Source organism: Tenrec ecaudatus, chromosome 7, assembly GCF_050624435.1.
Source record: "Tenrec ecaudatus isolate mTenEca1 chromosome 7, mTenEca1.hap1, whole genome shotgun sequence".
Lineage (NCBI taxonomy): Eukaryota > Metazoa > Chordata > Mammalia > Afrosoricida > Tenrecidae > Tenrec > Tenrec ecaudatus.
Genome location: NC_134536.1, coordinates 110,925,758 through 110,943,051, shown reverse-complemented (window position 1 = coordinate 110,943,051; position 17,294 = coordinate 110,925,758). Strand labels below are relative to the sequence as shown.

At 40.0% G+C, this 17,294-nt stretch overlaps 1 non-coding gene and 1 pseudogene across 1 annotated transcript; both read right to left on the bottom strand.

Moving 5' to 3' along the window:
- LOC142452458 (chromobox protein homolog 3 pseudogene) overlaps window positions 1-14,668 on the bottom strand; it is a 54,810-nt pseudogene extending 40,142 nt beyond the window's left edge.
- LOC142454042 (small nucleolar RNA SNORA28) lies at window positions 11,588-11,716 on the bottom strand. The gene has a single exon (XR_012785575.1). It is a non-coding gene; the product is annotated as a small nucleolar RNA SNORA28 (small nucleolar RNA).
- Window positions 14,669-17,294: the final 2,626 nt, after the last annotated feature.

Here is a 17,294-nt window from a genome sequence, read left to right as displayed (position 1 = left end):
ACACCAATGATTTTCTACGGTCTGGTCAAGTGATATTTTAAGTCTTTACCATTTATCATGGAGACCTGGTGGTGTATGCATTGGAATATGATACATAAGGTTGGCAGTTCAAAACTACCAGTAACTCCATGAGGGAAAGACTGGGCTCTACTCCCATACACAGTTACAATTTCGGAAACCCACAAGGTGACTGTGAGTCAGCGTTGACTCATGGCAGTGAGTTTTGCCATCTATAAATCTCTGTACGCTTTACCAATGAAACAGAAGAAGTATAGTCTGCCTAATGTTTACATGAAAATATAAACTAAGCCTATGGAAAAGTCCTGGACATACTAAAATTAATTTACTGTATCAAATGCATACCCATTTTAACCAGTTTCTGAGTGTATATTTTACTTATTATGCTATCTCCTAATTTGAGAAACTTAAAAAGTTTTGGAGAAGAGAAAAGAAATGTTATAATGAAGTGAAAATTGATCTTTAAGCTATTTCTGCATCTCTAAGACAGAAAAATTAATAATTCTGTAGAGGATTATTACAATATTGGTAATAATCGCAAAGGTTCTTGGATGATTAGATAGAAGACACTACTGATTTCAAAAGGAATGCTCCAAAATAAAATTGCATTTTTCAGATCATCTATGTTTTAAAAAACAATATAATAAGTAAGGCTAAACTAACAAACCTTTGATTTTTTTGTTTGTCTTCATGGATAATAATTAAGCTTTATGATGGTTCTAGACTTGATGTGCTTCTGCTTAATTATCCTTCTCTCCTTGCTATCTTCTCTATATGTATTATTGCTCAGGAAAATTATGTATATGCTATTTAGCTGCCTCGTAGAATATTTCCACATGTAGACTGTATAGCCCCGCGCATACGTTTCACAGCCTCACAAGAGAGCTCTTCTGATACTTGTTTCACAGTTGAAAACACCAACCTTTCAAGTTTACACAATGGTAAGTGGCAGCTCAGTCGTGCAAATCCATTGCTTTACACATCATCAGAGACTTACTTGATTGGTTGCTACTTCAGTTAAAGGATATGTTTATTAATAAATATTGTAACACTTGCGCAGGAATTTCTTCTTTGTTCCGTCTCTCCCCCTCTTCTTTTTTCCCACGTGGAAGATGTTTCTCATCATAACTCCCAGTTCCCTGCAGCCCCCTCTCCTTCTTCAGCAGAGCTTGTCTGCAGAAGCTTTGTGACTCCCTAAGAACAGAAGCTAGAAGAAACTATTTAGTAATTGTCAGAGTAGATAAGGACTTCTGTTTCTCAAGCGGCTGGCTAACTATCTATGGGAAGATATTTTTAATGCCGATTGTGGGGTTCCACCTTTGTGTAATTCTGTTTTACTGGGCTGGGGTCAAACTTGGGAATCTATACATTTAACAGTCTCAAGAAGTGATTTTTATTCACTGGCATTTTTGGTTCCCAAAATCAAAAGCAGAATTTGCAGTCCTTAATTCCTTAAGGCCCACAGTAGGACCCAATCAGCTGTGGGTTGGTATCACCATGGGAGTTAAAAGCCTGGTGTTCAGGCTCCATTCCAAACCAGTCACAGGATGGCTGGGGTGGCGCCTGATGTCAGTATTTCACTTTTAAGTTCTCTAGGTGCCTACAATGTGCACTCAAAGTTCAAGCCCACTGCTTTCAACGGTGGAAGGTATGTATCCAACTTTGTTTTATTTGGGTCTCCCTCCTGCCCCTGCCCACATCTAAAATTCATCTGCCTTTGTTCCTTCATCCACTCTCCAACTTACAACTGTGGAATTGTCACAGAGTGTGATGACACGTGAAATCTGTTTGCCATGTGACTGCAATGCTAATGCAGTGATGAATAGACTCTGCAGCGTCTAGCTGGCCTGACACCACTGACTCCAAACACTTGTGTATCCTAATCCGAAATTTGAAAGAAACATATATCCTCTTTTCATTCATTCACCTAGCAGATAGATTTTTTAGACTGACTGAATTTTCTTTCACTCAGAAAAAAATGCAGATGATTTAATTTTCTGACTTTCTTACACATATCATTCTACCCACAAATTCTCATTCTCTCTCTCTCTCTCTTTCTCTCTCTCTCTCTCTCTCTCTCTCTCTCTCTCTCTCTCTCTCTCTCTCACACACACACACACACACACACAAAATTATGTCATATTCATTGTAAACTCCTGCTTGAAACCTTACGCCTTGTTTAAGAGGGGACTTTAAAAAAACAAACATTCAATTATCTTTTAATTTTGTTTCTCCGGGAGCTTTTTGAATTCCCCTGAGATTTCAGACCTGTGAACGGACAGCAAAAGGGAATGTGTTAAAAGTGTTAGGAGCAGGGTGGGAGGAGCTCCCAGCTTGGGTGAAATTGGCCTGTAGTGTCTGTGGCAGGTAAAGGTACAATCTCAAAGATTATCGAGGATTTATGGTCAGCATACTAAAAACAGGAGATATATATATATATAGCTTGTTATTGTTGTTTGCTCCTCAGTTCCCATGAAAGGTTTTTAGTTGAATGAGGAGATATTGTAGATTGCTGAGAGAAAATAGGAAGCCCTCAGTGGACACTGGCACAGCAGGCCCCTGGTGAGGTGATAAAGAACTGGAGGACTATGAGTCACTGATGCTTGCTGGCATTTTCTCTAGAACAAGTTTGAAATCACTGTTTATCTAAAAGCCATGTCCATCCCTTCTTGCACCCTCTCAGTGGGTCGAAATTGATTCTAGGACCCTGTAAATTCACTAGGAATTGGGATCTGCACCTCAGTGTCTGTCAGTTAGAACATAAAACAAGATAGCAATCGTCTGATGATGATAGGGAAGTGGAAAGAAACTGAACATTATCTCCATTTTATTTCCAAGTCAATTTAGAGCAGAGGATGGGCCCAAATTCAGACAGGACAAGCACACAGTTTTATGAGTCACTTCAAAATGAGTTTTAAAACAAATTTAGAACCCAAAAGGCAATTTAATTTGAAATTCCTCTAGGCAGGAAACCAATGGGACTTTACAACCTGGCAAAATGCAAATCAAAGGACAAATTCAAGGGTAAAAATATTTCCTAAGTTCCAGTGGCAGCACCAAGAATCCTATTTAAATATGGAGTGCTAGGAAGCTGATGTTGTATAGCATATTTTTTTAAAAAGTACTAGACTGGGAATTAGCAGACACTGATGTAATTTCATTTCTGCCAGTAATGAAAAACTGTGGGCAAGACATATAAAATTATCTGGGACTTGGACTCCTCTTGTTTAAAAGAAGGGTGGAGTGATCATTGATATATCTCCATCCCCAAATTATGATGATTTTGTATCTAATCAAAAAACTCAGTTTGGATTGTCTGAAAGGGCTACATCAGTTGATTGTCTCATACGTAAAATTACTTTGACATCTAATTTTATATTTGTGAATCTTTCCCTCTTTGACAGACCTAAACCCCAATCTAGAATTCTTTGATAATACTAAATCCAAACAAAGCAAAAAAAAAGACTAAATCCCCATCTAAATTCTCTCTACTCAAATTTAGTCTACAAAAATACACACAAAAAGTAATGCTGCATGGAAAAGGTAAAAGACTTCCAGAATTGAAAAAAAAATGTTTCAATGTTAGTAAAATATTTCCTCCAGAAATTGTAACCATAATGCGTTAGTCCAGGTTGACTAGAAAAAGAAATTGATTCACATTCATATGTGTATAAGAGAGAATTCTATCTCAAAGAACAATTGTATATTGAGGAAACAGTCCCGCCCAATCCAGATCAAGTCCATAAATTCGATATTATACCATATGTGAGACACTGGTCCATAAATTCCACTTTAGACTCAGGTAGTAAATGCAAAGATGAATGCAGGAAGATCACAGGCCAGTGGGTAGAAAGTCTTGTGGATTCAGTGGCAGTAGAAGCATCTGAACACGTCATAGGTCTCCACATGGCTCCTCCAGATCTCTGAGTGTCTCAACAATAGGAACGAGAAGGCAGAGAGAGAAGGTGAGTCCAGTTTCAGCAAGCTATGTATTTCCTTCGCCCCTCCAAATAAGGTCATCTAACTGTGACCTGATTGACAGGCTAAGCTCCACCCCATTTACTCTTAATAGCCTCAAGTTGACAGGAGATGGTGTAACTACGAGACTGCCCCTTGTCAACCTGACACCTTTACACAACTCTTTAGCCAGACTTAATTTTTAAACAAAGCAATAATAAAATCATATCTGTGCCTAACAGGATAAAACTAAAATGGATACAATTCAAAATGTGCCAACCTTATTAAAACACAGTCTTCTTTAATGCCACAACCCAAACATGTTTTTAAAAAAGAAAAACATAGAATCAAAGATATATATCTCTCTGCCAAGAGAATAAACATTTTACTAACAGATGGGCTTTTTTCAAACAACATTTGACCAATGTCCCATTTCATTCCCTCCTACAACCTCTTCATTCTCAATGAATCCTTTTGCCTATTACAATCTTGTTTCTCCAGCAGAAAGCCTTCTTAGCCTTCAGTTCCTTTATGAATTTGCAGTTCATGAGATTATTGTGTCCCTTCCATTAAATGTTGCTCCTTTTCTCTAAAAGACTATGCTTGTTGATACCATAAAAACTGAGGCAGCTTTCTACTCCTGTAAAGAGCTACGGTCTAGGAAGCCCACAGGGGCAGTTCTACCCCTGTCCAATAGGGCTGCTCTTGGGTCACTCTGAGTCGGCATCAACTTGATGCCATTAAGCATGGTTTAGGTTTTAATTTTGGAGAAACTCATTAACTATCTTAAATCATGTCTTGGTGGTAGGAGTTCATTCTTACCAGATATGGAACAGCTATACCTTTATTGACTGGAGCCTAGTGGTGTAGCAGTTACACATTGGGCTGTGATCACATGCTCAACAATTTAAAACCACCAACAGCTTTGCAGAAGACGGGGCTTTCTACTCCTGTAAACAGTCACAGTCTCAGAAATTCACAGGGGTCCCTATAACTCAGCATGGACTCCATGGTGGTGAGTGAGTAAGATCTGTTTATTATCCAACACAATGGCAACTATCCAGCTTAAAATAAATAAGGGCACTTGATTTACCATGCAATTCATAGAAGCTAAAAGGTGAATCCTATTGTAAATCTCCATTGATTTTAAGTAAAGCACAGGAAGCTTACCACGTAATTCTGTTATAAAATGCTATTGATTTACTGTACAATATATAGAAGCTTATGGTGTAGCTTCACTGTGAGACTCTTATGGTGTAGCTGTACTGTGAGACCATCCAATAGCATGAAACCAACTGAATCACTTTATAATGAAATTAATTGATTCCATATGGGTCGCAGAGGATGTGTGTGTGTGTGTGTGTGTGTGTGTCGCTCTTTGGTAACAACAGTTGAAATTGCATTAATTTGCATAGAATTCCTCAGTAGAATCCTTTCTGTAGCCTAAAGTAGACTAACGATGAGCCATGGGAAGACATGCTTATTAATAAAAGTCATGAAAAAACAACCTTGAGAGAACATCTTCCAAGACCAGAAACACATGTTGTTGATCTTCTTGATGAGAAGGGTGAAAGGTTTTATCTGCATTAAAAATATTAATTCCATGATTCTCTGTTTAAATTTGGCAAACTTGACAAGGGAAATGACAATGTGATAATATTTAGCTTTCATTTACTTTTAAATTAGCTTCATTTCAGAAATACTTTGAGGTTGTTTATGAATATCTTAATTTGTTCTGATTTTATTTTCTATTTAGAGGGGTCAATTATTATATTGACTTTGTAGTACAAACATAAAGTGTCTTGTGGTATAGTTTGTGTCAGACTGCTAACCTAGAGATTGGTGTTACTAAGGAAGTAAAACTCTGGTGATCTTCTGTTACGATTATAGTCAATTACCAGATAGAATAGTGCGTGAGGCCTTAAAGGCTTATCTTAAAACAAGCAGGCATTTAAGTGAGGTATCAACTAAGTCCACAAAGGAAGAACACCAGCCTGCATGATGCAAACATTATAAATCATTATAAATAATAAAATCCAACTCTAACTGAGGGAATAGTACCAGAGCTTAAATTCTGAACACCCACTCTCTCTGTTCAGACTTGCTCCTGAAGTCATAACTGGGGGGCAAATAGGAGTTCCAGCAATATAGAGACTGAGTAACACACACCAGAGGGACTCTGCAGAAAGCAGTGCAGGAGAGCCACCGAGAGGGAAACTCCACTCTTCCAGATCAGCGGAGGGGCATCATAAAGCTAAGTAGATACAGATCCACTAGGTTTTGAAGCGCTGTGGGCTTTTGGTTTATCACTGTGGAGGCAGGCTGGGGCTTAGCCTTAGCGTTGCCACAGTCTCAGCCAGTGCCAGGCTACTTTGGCTGGCCCAGGGGCTTTACTTCAATACATCCACACCTTACTGCTGCCTTTGGGCAGGATTTAAATCCCTTTAGCCCCATGGTCAAGCAATCGGGCCTCAGCTATTTCTTTCCGTTTACCCCCTCTCACTTCTCTTTCTTGCCACAGTCTCAGCAGGCTTGTTTTTTTTTTCCCTTTGGGATTTTTTTCCCCTCTTTTCCTTTCACATGCCACTTCTGGTCTCCAGGACACTCCCCTCTACCTAGGGCAATTCCACCCACCCTACACCCAGCTGGGGGAGCTCCCACCCGGCATCCGTGGTCTTACACATGGCTGGGGACATCTTGCCCACCTTCCACTGCACCTCAAACAGCTGGAGGATCTCCCCTTAAAGTGACTGGGAGAATTCATGCTTGCCCTCCAAGTCCTTCTAAGCAGCTTGGAGAATCCCTGCCCATCCTTTGTGGTGCCCCACTTGGCTGAGGGAACCTCTGCTCACCTTCCTTCGAGCTCCATGTGGCTGAGGTATCACCTGCCTGTCCTCTGAAGCCCTACACATCACTGAGAGAAAGTCCTCCCACCTGCCAAGGAAGAGGTGAAACTAGCATTATTTGCAGATGATATGATTTTACATATGGAAAATCCCAAAAGTTCCACAAGGGGAGTGTGGAAGCAATAGAGGAATATGGCAGAGTGGCAGGATACAAAAGCAACAAACGTAAATCTATCAGACTGCTATAGACATTGGAGAAGACCACTGAAGAGGGCATCAAAAAGATAGTTCCCTTCAAAATAGCCAAGCACAAATGGAAATATCTAGAGATATACCTGACTTAAAAAAACAAAAGATTTATATGAGGAAAACTACACAACACTATTACGAAAGCACAAGATTGACCTCAAAAATTGGAAGAATTTCCCATGCTCATGAATCAGAAGACTCAATATAGTAAAGATGTTGATTCTTCCCAAGGCACTATGTAAGTTTTATGCTATCCCAATCCAAATACCATTATCTTTCTTCAAAGAAATGGAAAAACTGATTACCAACTTCATTTGGAGAGGGAAGAAGGAAAAAGTGGGAGGGCTTGCTCTACCTGACTTTAGCACATATTATACAGCCACAGTTGTCCAAACTGCATGGTATTGGTATAATGACAATTACCCAGACCAGTGGAAAAGAACTGAAAACCCAGAAATGAAATCATCAGCATACAGACAACTGATCTTTGATAAGGGCCCCAAAATACCAAATGGGAAGTAGATGCCTTCTTCAACAAGTGGTGCTGGAAAAAATGGGTATCTACCCACAGAAAAATGAAGCAAGACTCTTATCTCACTCCATGCACAAGAATAAACTCAAGGTGGATAACAGATCTTGAGGTAAAAACCCCAAACTATTATGGCCATCAACGAGGGAATTGGGACAAACCTGAGCACTTTGGCACAGGGAATACATAGGCTATCAGAAATAGGGAAGGACACAAACACAGAGGAGGCACAAATTGATAAGTGGGATATATTGAAGATAAAACACCTGTGTACATCAAAATAATTCACCAAGAGAGTAATAAGAGAGTCCATGGACTGGGAAAACATCTTTAGCAATGACACACCAGACAAAGACCTTATTACTAAAATCTACAATGCTCTGCTAGCTTCCAAAAAGAAAAAAAATTAATTGCCCACTGAGGAGGTGGGGAAAGGACCTGAACAGAAATTTCACAGGGGCAGAAATCTGAATGGCCAACAAACATGAGAAAATGCTCCCAATCTTTAGCCATAAGAGAAATGCAAATTAAAGCAATGATGAGGTACCACCTAACAACTTCAAAGATAGCCCAATTCAAAAAATCAGAAAGTAACAAGTGTTGGAGGGGCTGTCGTGAGATAGGAACTTTCATTCATTGTGGGTGGACCTGTAGGTATGTATAGCCACTATGGAAATCAATTAAGCAATATCTAAAACAGATGAAAATTGAGCTATCATACATTATAGCCAGCAACCCCCCTACTGCGCATATACCCAGAAGAAGGAAGAAATAAACCACAGTCAGACATCTGTGCTCCAATGTTCATCACGGCACAGTTCACAATCATAAGGAGTTGGAAATAACTCAAATTTCCATCAACAGATGAATGGATTTAAAAACTGTGGTGCATACATACAATGGAGTACTATGCATCCCTAAAAAGCAGTGATGAACGCATGAAGCACATTTTTTCATTGGACGAAATTATACTAAGCGAAGTAAGCTGAGCACAACAGGACAAGTACAGCATGAGTCCACTGAGGAAAGCTTAAAAATGCAAAAGGGGCATGGGGAAAAAGGTACAATATACATACACTCCTGGGGTGAGGTCCAGGTACTATGGCATGGGCCAAACTAAATTGAGGGATACATATGGTAGCCAACTAAAGAGACAGGAAAAAGAAAGAAAGAAAGAAAAAAGGCCATGGATAGTGGGTTAACAGGACATTAAACCACTGAAGGAGAGAGTGTTGTTTATATCTCCACGGGAGAGGGAGATAGGGACCAGACTTCAACCCATAGCGCCAAGACATGAAGACAACATACCAGCATAAAGCAAGGAACCAATAGAGAGGGCTCATGGGGTGGGGGTCGCAACTACATGTACACACTCCCCCTCTTCCCCCAGAAGAATGCATTTCAGAGGACAGCACTGAGGCTTCAGCTCAGGTAGAGAGGGTCATGTCTAATCAGAGCACACGCATCCTGGCCCACCAAGCTCTAAGGACGATATTCCTGCTCAGAGCAGCCAATACACAGAAAGGACCAAAGGGCTGGTCCCAACATGAGATAGGATGTCTCTCACCGACCCATAGCACTACAAGGGACAACACTGGAGGCACAGTGAAGGAATTGTGCCCAATCTGACCCCACCACACCAGAGTGAAACACTAAAGGCATCTAACAGAGTATCAAGGAGAGCAAAGCAATGAAGTCCCTGGGAATACCAAAAATAGACTTTGGGGCCAGGGTGTGGCACACCATCAGACTTGACTGGCAAACATGCCGAAAGGTCAAAAACTGACCTGGACTATTTAGAGGCCTTTTTTTTTTCTTTTTGGTAGTTGGGATTTTTTGTTGTTGTTGTTTTGGGTTTTTTGTTTTCTTTTGTTGTTTTGTTTCACTCTGTTTTTGTGCTTATTATTGTCTCTGCATGTCTCTCTAGTTAAAATGGGCAGGATAAACAATCCAAAGGAGAAAACAATAGGGCCTGTGGTTCTAGGGAGAGTCGGGAGAGGGAGAGACGAGGGGGGGGGGAAGGAAGGGGAATGTTAACAAATCCAGGGACAAAGGAACAAGTGATCTAAAATTGATAGCAAGGGAGGGCATGGAATTCCTGGGGAGACTTGATCAAGGGCAATGTAACAGAGGAACTACTGAAACCCAAATGAAGGTTGAACATGATAGTGAGACAAGAGGAAAAAGGAAGCAGAGGAAAGAACTAGGAGGCAAAGGGCATTTATAGAGGTCTAAATACAGGCTTGTTCATATGTAAACATATTTATATATAACAATAGAGAAATAGATCTATGTGCATGTATTTATATGTTAAATATTAAGGTAGCAGACAGACATTGGGCTTCTACTCAAGTACTCCCTCAAAGCAAGAACACTTTGTTCTAATAACCTGGCATTCCATGATGCTCACCTTCCTGACACGATCACTGAAGACAAAATGGGTGCATATGCAAATATAGTGAAGAAAGCTGATGGTGTCTGGCTATCAAAAGATATAGTGTCTTAAAGGCTTGGAGATAAACAAGCAGCAAACTAGTTGAGAAGCAACAAAGTCCACGTGGAAGAAGCACACCAGCCTGTGTGACCAGGTGGTGTCGATGGGATCGGGTATCAGGCACATTAAAGGCCCAGAACAAAAAAAAAATCATATCAATGTGAATGAGGGGGAGTGCGGAGTGGAGACCCAAAGCCCATCTGCATATAATTGGACAACCCCTTAAAGAAGGGTAACAAGGAAGAGATGAGCCATTCAGGATGCCGTATAGCCATGATGAAATATGAAACTCCTCTAGTTCATTAATGCTTCTTTCCGCACACATACCCAATATCATGACCCCAATTCTACCTTACAAATCTGGCTAGACCAGAATATGTACACTGGTACAGATAAGAGCTCACACACACGGAATCCAGGACCACAGATCCACAGAGAAACCTTTCAGGACCAGTAATGAGAGTAGCAATACCAGAAGGGTAAGGTGGGGGCAGAATGGGAAACTGATCACAATGATCTACATATAACCCTCTCAACAACAGAGAAGTGGGTGAAAAGAGACAGTGGTCAGTGTAAGACATGGAAAAAAATAATCATTTATAAATTATCAAGGGTTCATGGTGGTTAGAGGAATGAGCTGATACCAAAGGCTCAACTAGAAGGAAAATGTTTTGAAAATGATGACAACATTTGTACAAATGTGTTTGACACAATGGATTTTTGTATGAATTATGATAAGATCTTTAAGTGCCCCCAATAAAATAATTTTTAACACAATACAGGCAAATATTAAGGGTGAGAAAAAAAACAAACACACATTTCATATTATTTCTAGTAGAAGAAGATAACAGGGCTTGACATTTCACTTTGAAAATAATCAATATAATAAGTAATAAAATGGGCCAAAGCTAACAATTTCAAAATTGTTTATATTTCTAACCAGGTGTATTATTCTGGGTACTTTAGAGAAACAAATCCACAGAAACTCATGTATAAGAGAGAGTTTTATATAAAGGTTAAGTGCACATCAAGAAAACAACCCAACCCAGTGCTGCCCAAGCCCACAAGTCCAACATTAGTCCATATGTCTGACACCAAGCTACAAAGTCCTCCATCTCACAAAACACACTCAATGATGCCGACTGCAGGAGGAAAGCCCAATCAGTGAACGTGTAAGCATCTCAGCACTGTCAAGGGTCTCCACATGGCTGCTCCAGCACCCAGGGCTGCATCAGGGAAGGTCCATATGGTTTCTCCTCAAAGATGTCTTGCAGAAAGTGAGCCTTGCAAGCTGAAGCAGGGAACTGGCTAAGGCAATTGCACCCTGGTCCGACCATCACAAAGCAGGAGACCCAAGAAATAGAAAGGCGAGGCTCACGGAGCCATTTATCCTACTGTCCTTCAATTAACCCCACATGTGTTTATTGGTCAGGTTGGTACAATAAACTAACTACCTCACCAGGAGAAATAAAATCTAATTTTTTTTTTCAAATGCTTGTTTAAGTCTATATAATGGTTAGTCTCACTGAGGAGAGAACACCGGAACAGGTTAGATTTTTTTTGCCCTGGAGCAAGTGCAAATTGTAACAGGCAGTTTTGAACATCTGCCACAGAGTGTTGCTTGAGAAATCTAACCTTTTGTACATACAATTAAATGTTGCCAGAGGTGTTGCCATGATTTTGTTCCTGAGTTCCATAAACAAAATCACTTCTAAGCAAATGCTTGTCTCATATTGGGTGTTCCAGTAATTATTTTGAACAAGTCATTGAAAGTGCTTGTAGGATCCACAAAGGGTAGATTTACTGAAACAAGCTGGGAGCAAGCTTGTCTCCTTTTTTTTCATTTCTTTTATTTATTCATTTTTTAAGTAAAATAGGATCTGACTGAAGATAAGCGTTACGCAGAGCACTTTGGTTGCACTTAGTGGATCTATTTAGGTCTTTCTTATTGATGCTCCATTGCTCTCAATGCTTTCATATCTACTAATTCCTCAAGAGCACAATAGCATTGGTTCATGGCGTGATCGTTTTATATCATTAAAAATTGTTCTAATTTTAAAAGAATGGTGAATACCCAGTGTTCAGAAGACCAGGGATAACAGTGTAATCCCAGAATCCATTTGCAAGTCCTCAACAGTGAATCCTCTCTGAGCACATTTGAGGGAAGTGAGTAGCCTTGCTCTGATTGCAGAGAGCTCTGTGAAGTCATTTATGGAAGAATGTAGCTAGGTTAAAATCTAACACCTTATTAGCTGGTCTCCCTTTTGACCCAGTTTAAGAACCGCTCAAACAGAGTAAAGAACTAGGAAGCAAAGGGCATTTATAGAAGTCTAAATACAGGCATGTTCATATTTAAATATATTTATATATAACAATAGAGAAATAGATCTATGTACATATAATTATATGTACAGTATTAAGATGGAGGTGGACATTGGGCCTTTACTCAAGTACTCACTCCCTCAATGCAAGAAGACTTGGTTTTAATAACCTGGCATTCATTGATGCTCACCTTCCCAACACGATCACTGAAGACAAATGTGGTGAAGAAAGCTGATGGTGCCCTGCTATCAAAAGATATTGTGTCTGAAGTGTTAAAGGCTTGAAGCTAAACAAGCGGCCATCCAGTTGAGAAGCAACAAAGTCCTCATGGAAGAAGTACACCAACCTGTGTGATCAGATGGTGCCAGTGGAATCAAGTATCAGGTATCAAAGACCCAGAACAAAAATCATATCAATGTGAAAGAGAGGGGAGTACAGAGTAGATACCCACAGCCCAGCTGTATACTATCGACATCCCTTATAGAAGGGTCACAAGAGATGAGCCAGTCAGGGTGCAGTATAGCATCGATGAAACATACAACTTTCCTCTAGTTCTGTAATGCTTCTCCCCCCTCCCCACTATCATGACCCCAATTCTACTTCACAAATCTGGCTAGATCAGAGCATGTACATGGGTACATAGGAGAGCTGGAAACACAGGGAATCCAGGACAGATAAACCCCTCAGGACCAATATTGAGAGTAGTGACACCAAGAAGGTAAGGGAAATGTGGGGGGAGCGAGGGGGAACCAATCACAAGGACCTACCTATAACCCCCTCCCAGGGGGATGGAAACATAAAAGTGGATGAAGGGAGACATCGGTCAGTGTATGACAAGAAAAAATAATAAAAATTTATAAATTATCAAGAGTTCATGAGGGAGAGAAGATGGTGGAGGGAGGGGGGGAAATGAAGAGGTGATACCAAGGGCTCAAGTAGAAAGAAAATGTTTGAAAATGATGATGGCAACAAATGTACGAATGTACTTGACAGGATGCATGTATGCATGGATTGTGATAAGAGTTGTACGAGCCCCAATAAAATGATTACCAAAAAAAAAAAAGAATTCAGAAGCATGGTATAACCCAAACCAGTACTGAGGGAAAACCATGTGAGACTTTCATCTGTGACTATCAGACAGCTCATTAAGGTTAAATGCTCTGCTAAAATTCGTCATATATATCAAGCCCAGCAAGCTTGAAGCTATTCAATCAGAGACTGTTCTTTACAGAGTCTCTCTCCTTCCTGAAAGGAGTAAGTGAAGTGAGATCATTCACTTGTCAGGAAGCTTTTAACTCTCTTAGCTGCAAAGTTGATGAATAGCCATCATGTAGGACCTGCTAGGATAGCAGATAACATACTTTTTAAAAAGCATTCGAAAGCTTTCCTTGGGTATTAAGTCGTTATCGCAGTTGCAAAAACAGCGGTTTGGCTACTAATGGCCACAGCTTGCCCCAGGGAACACACTAAACAGAAGCAAGGAGGTAGTGTCTTGAAAATAGCTGAAGTCTGTTCTCTCTCTCTCTCTCTCTCTCTCTCTCTCTCTCTCTCTCTCTCTCTCTCTCTCTCTCTCTCTCTCTCTCTCTCTTAGGCCTTGTGAAAATACATGTGAAGTGTTAGGCAAATGTTGGTCTTTAGAGGCAACGCTTCTCGTATGTTAGCATGCAAGAGAATTACATAAGTACCTAACGTACTGATGAAAACGCATGTCCCTAGACCTAGTAATCCGCATTTTAAAAATGCTTCCCTGTGCTGCTGATATTCCCAACTTTTGCATTCTAATCACCGCTAGTTATCAATGCCTGTTTGATCATTTTCAAGCTGATGGAGCTGAGAGAAGTCTTCAGTTTCTTTCTTCATCAGTAACTTTAGTGGTCGGTGCATAAACTTGGTATGAATAAGTACTCTTTTTTAGGCATATAGATATCCTGTCACAGGTAGCATTGTACTTCAAGCTAGAGCTCGACATGGCCTTTGTGATGATGAATGCAGGGCCAGTCTTCTTGAATCTGTCACCTCTGGCACGGCACACCATGTGACGGTCTGGTTCCAAAGGCCAGGGCCAGTCCATTTCAGCTCACTGATGCCTAGGATCTCAATCTTTGAGCGGTCCATTTCATTTCTGATGACTTTCGATTTTCCCAGAGTCTTAGTCATACATTTCATTTTCTGACTTTTAATGGCCATTTGTAGCTGTTTCTTATTATTTTGTGTTGGCAAATGGAGTTCCCAGCAGGTTTCCTCGATCGACATCATTGCAGTCTACTCTACCTTAAGGAGGCCATGTCAATGGGATCTTGGTTGATAATAGAACATACTAGAAAGATGGTGATCTGTGTCTTATTGTCTATTTAAAGGCATTCAACTTTGTAGGATATAACAAATTGTAAATAATATTGAAAACAAGGGGAATTACAGAGCCCTTAAGTGTGCTCTGTACATAGACCAAGAGATAATCATTTGAACAGAACACGGGGTTTAAAATCAGGGAAGTTGTGGGTCAGGGTTTTAGCTTATTACCATAGTTATTCGCTTTGTTTACTAAGCAATTGGTCCAAGAAACTAGACTATATGAAGGAAAATGAGACATCAGGACGGGAGGAAGAAAAGTTAACAAACCGCAAGGTACAGATATCACAATCTTAGTTACTGAAAGTAGAATGCACTTGAAGTACTTAGTGAAGAATATCAAAGACGATGGCTTTCAATGTGGATTGTTCCACAATATAAAGAAAAGACAACTACAACGGCACCAATAAGCAACATTATAGGAAACAGGAGAAACTTGACATTATCAGAAATTTTATTTTATTTGGGTTCACAACCAATGATCATGGAATTATTGAAATCAATATATCAAATAGTGGATTGCATTTGACTAGTGCACAAATCTGATGCCCAAGGCCTCCGTAAAGAGCTACAGAGCAAAGACATCACCTGGAGGACTGAGGTTCACTTGATCCAAGCCCGAGTGTTTTCAACGATCTCATGTGAAAGCAATGAGCTAAGATGCATGAATAAAAGAAACCAAGGTTCACCTTGGTGAGAACAGCGGAAGTGGATTGGTCTGCATGGAAGTCAGACCACTGGGTTAACAGTGGGAAGCTTTGAAGAAGAAATAAGAGAAGTTTGAGATAGAGGACACATAACTCAATTAATCATTTTGATATGGAAAAAAAGAAAGAAACGTACTTGGAGTTCATGGTTTTGTTTTCTGTTTTGGTCATTTCCTGTGGTGTGTGTTGTTCACATAAATGGATTTCTATTCTGATAGGAAAAACAAACAAACAAAAAACAGCCGTACTAGAGACATGGGGAAAACAAACAAACCTATGACCATTTAATAACTTCAATTCATAATGATGATATAATACAAAGGAGGCCATCTTCGTGGGACTTTCGCAGGCTAAGGCGCTGAGTTGGGTATTGGGCCGCTCGCCATGGGTAGCAGTTAGCGCAGCCCCCTCCTGGAGAGACCCCTGAGGCTGTCTGCAACTCTTCCTCCTGAAGAGCCGCTGGCGGCCTCAAACCATGGCTCTTATGCTTGGCAGCCAAGCCTAAGCCCTGGTTCCACCAGACCTTCTGTGGCACAGGAGAGAGGGGGCCATGTGAAAACACAGAGCAGCACTTGGGGAGCAGGAGACCAGAGGGTGCGATCCTGAGAACATGCCAGGGACACATCTTGCATTGCCTACAGAAGTAAGGAAGAAAATCAGTGGGTCTAAGGAAAACACACGTGAATTGACAGGGAATTACAGTGAGACCCCCAGCAAAGTGACTGTGAGTAGTACTAACCTTCCCCCTTCGTAGGCACGTGACTTTCCCTTCAAGTCCCAATAGCCCCTGTTGTCTGGAGACGGTTGGGGTTGGAATCAAGGAAACATAGACAATTGAGATCTCCGTCTGGTTTAATCAGCGTTCTGCTCTATGCGTGTACTCCTGCTCAACATACGTATTCTATTCTGTGTCCTTTGACATCAATAAATACACTGTCTCCGCAGTTGAGAGCTCTTTGAAAAGGGGAAATAAGCCCTAAACTTTAACACTTCCTCCTTCAGTGACTTCAATGTCATATGGCTCTCAAAAACAATGAGAGGATAAGTTAAATAGAAATGCTACTTTGTATCTAAATTCAATGGCAACTTAATGTCGGAGAATCTTAATTTTAGTCGGAGAATCCTTATTTTAGACACTAAAGCATCATAATGAGTTCACCTCATAAGAAGTGAATTACCAGACATGTATGCTAGTTATCGCTGAAAGAAAATTTAAAAGGTGCTGAGTTTATTTAAGTTGTTGATGCTATAGAGGCTCGCAGAATCCAATCTATTTAAATAAACCCCCAGGTGAGTAGAAAAGTGTAGCTAGATTTTGACTATTCCTTATATGCTTTCTTAAATATTTATTCAGTTCTGTTCAGATCTATGTATTTTAAATCCATTTCAGAGTCATCCAGAATTTACAGAATCTGGATTAATTTCCCGTATTATGGAATACAGCTAATGTTTCCATTGTTGCATATCTCTAATGGCTTCCAACTGTAACCTTTAATATAAATATAATTATATCCAATCAATTCTCTTCTTGCCTCTCTCTGATATTGAGACCATCCTTAATATTTGTTAGTTTAACTATATCCAAATACAAGTAACATGACCTAAAATATATTTCAGCTTTTAGTATTTCTAATACATTTTTTTCAATTTTTATTCATTTACAATCCAATTACTTTCAGATTTAGTATTAGGCTTTGCAAAGAATTCTAAGCTGCCCATATGATTGTTTAATGATACACTGCTGCCCTCTAGCTTGTTTGAAAGGTTCCTTATAAAATATATTCAACAGTTCTCTTGATTGTTACTAATAAGTTTATATCCAT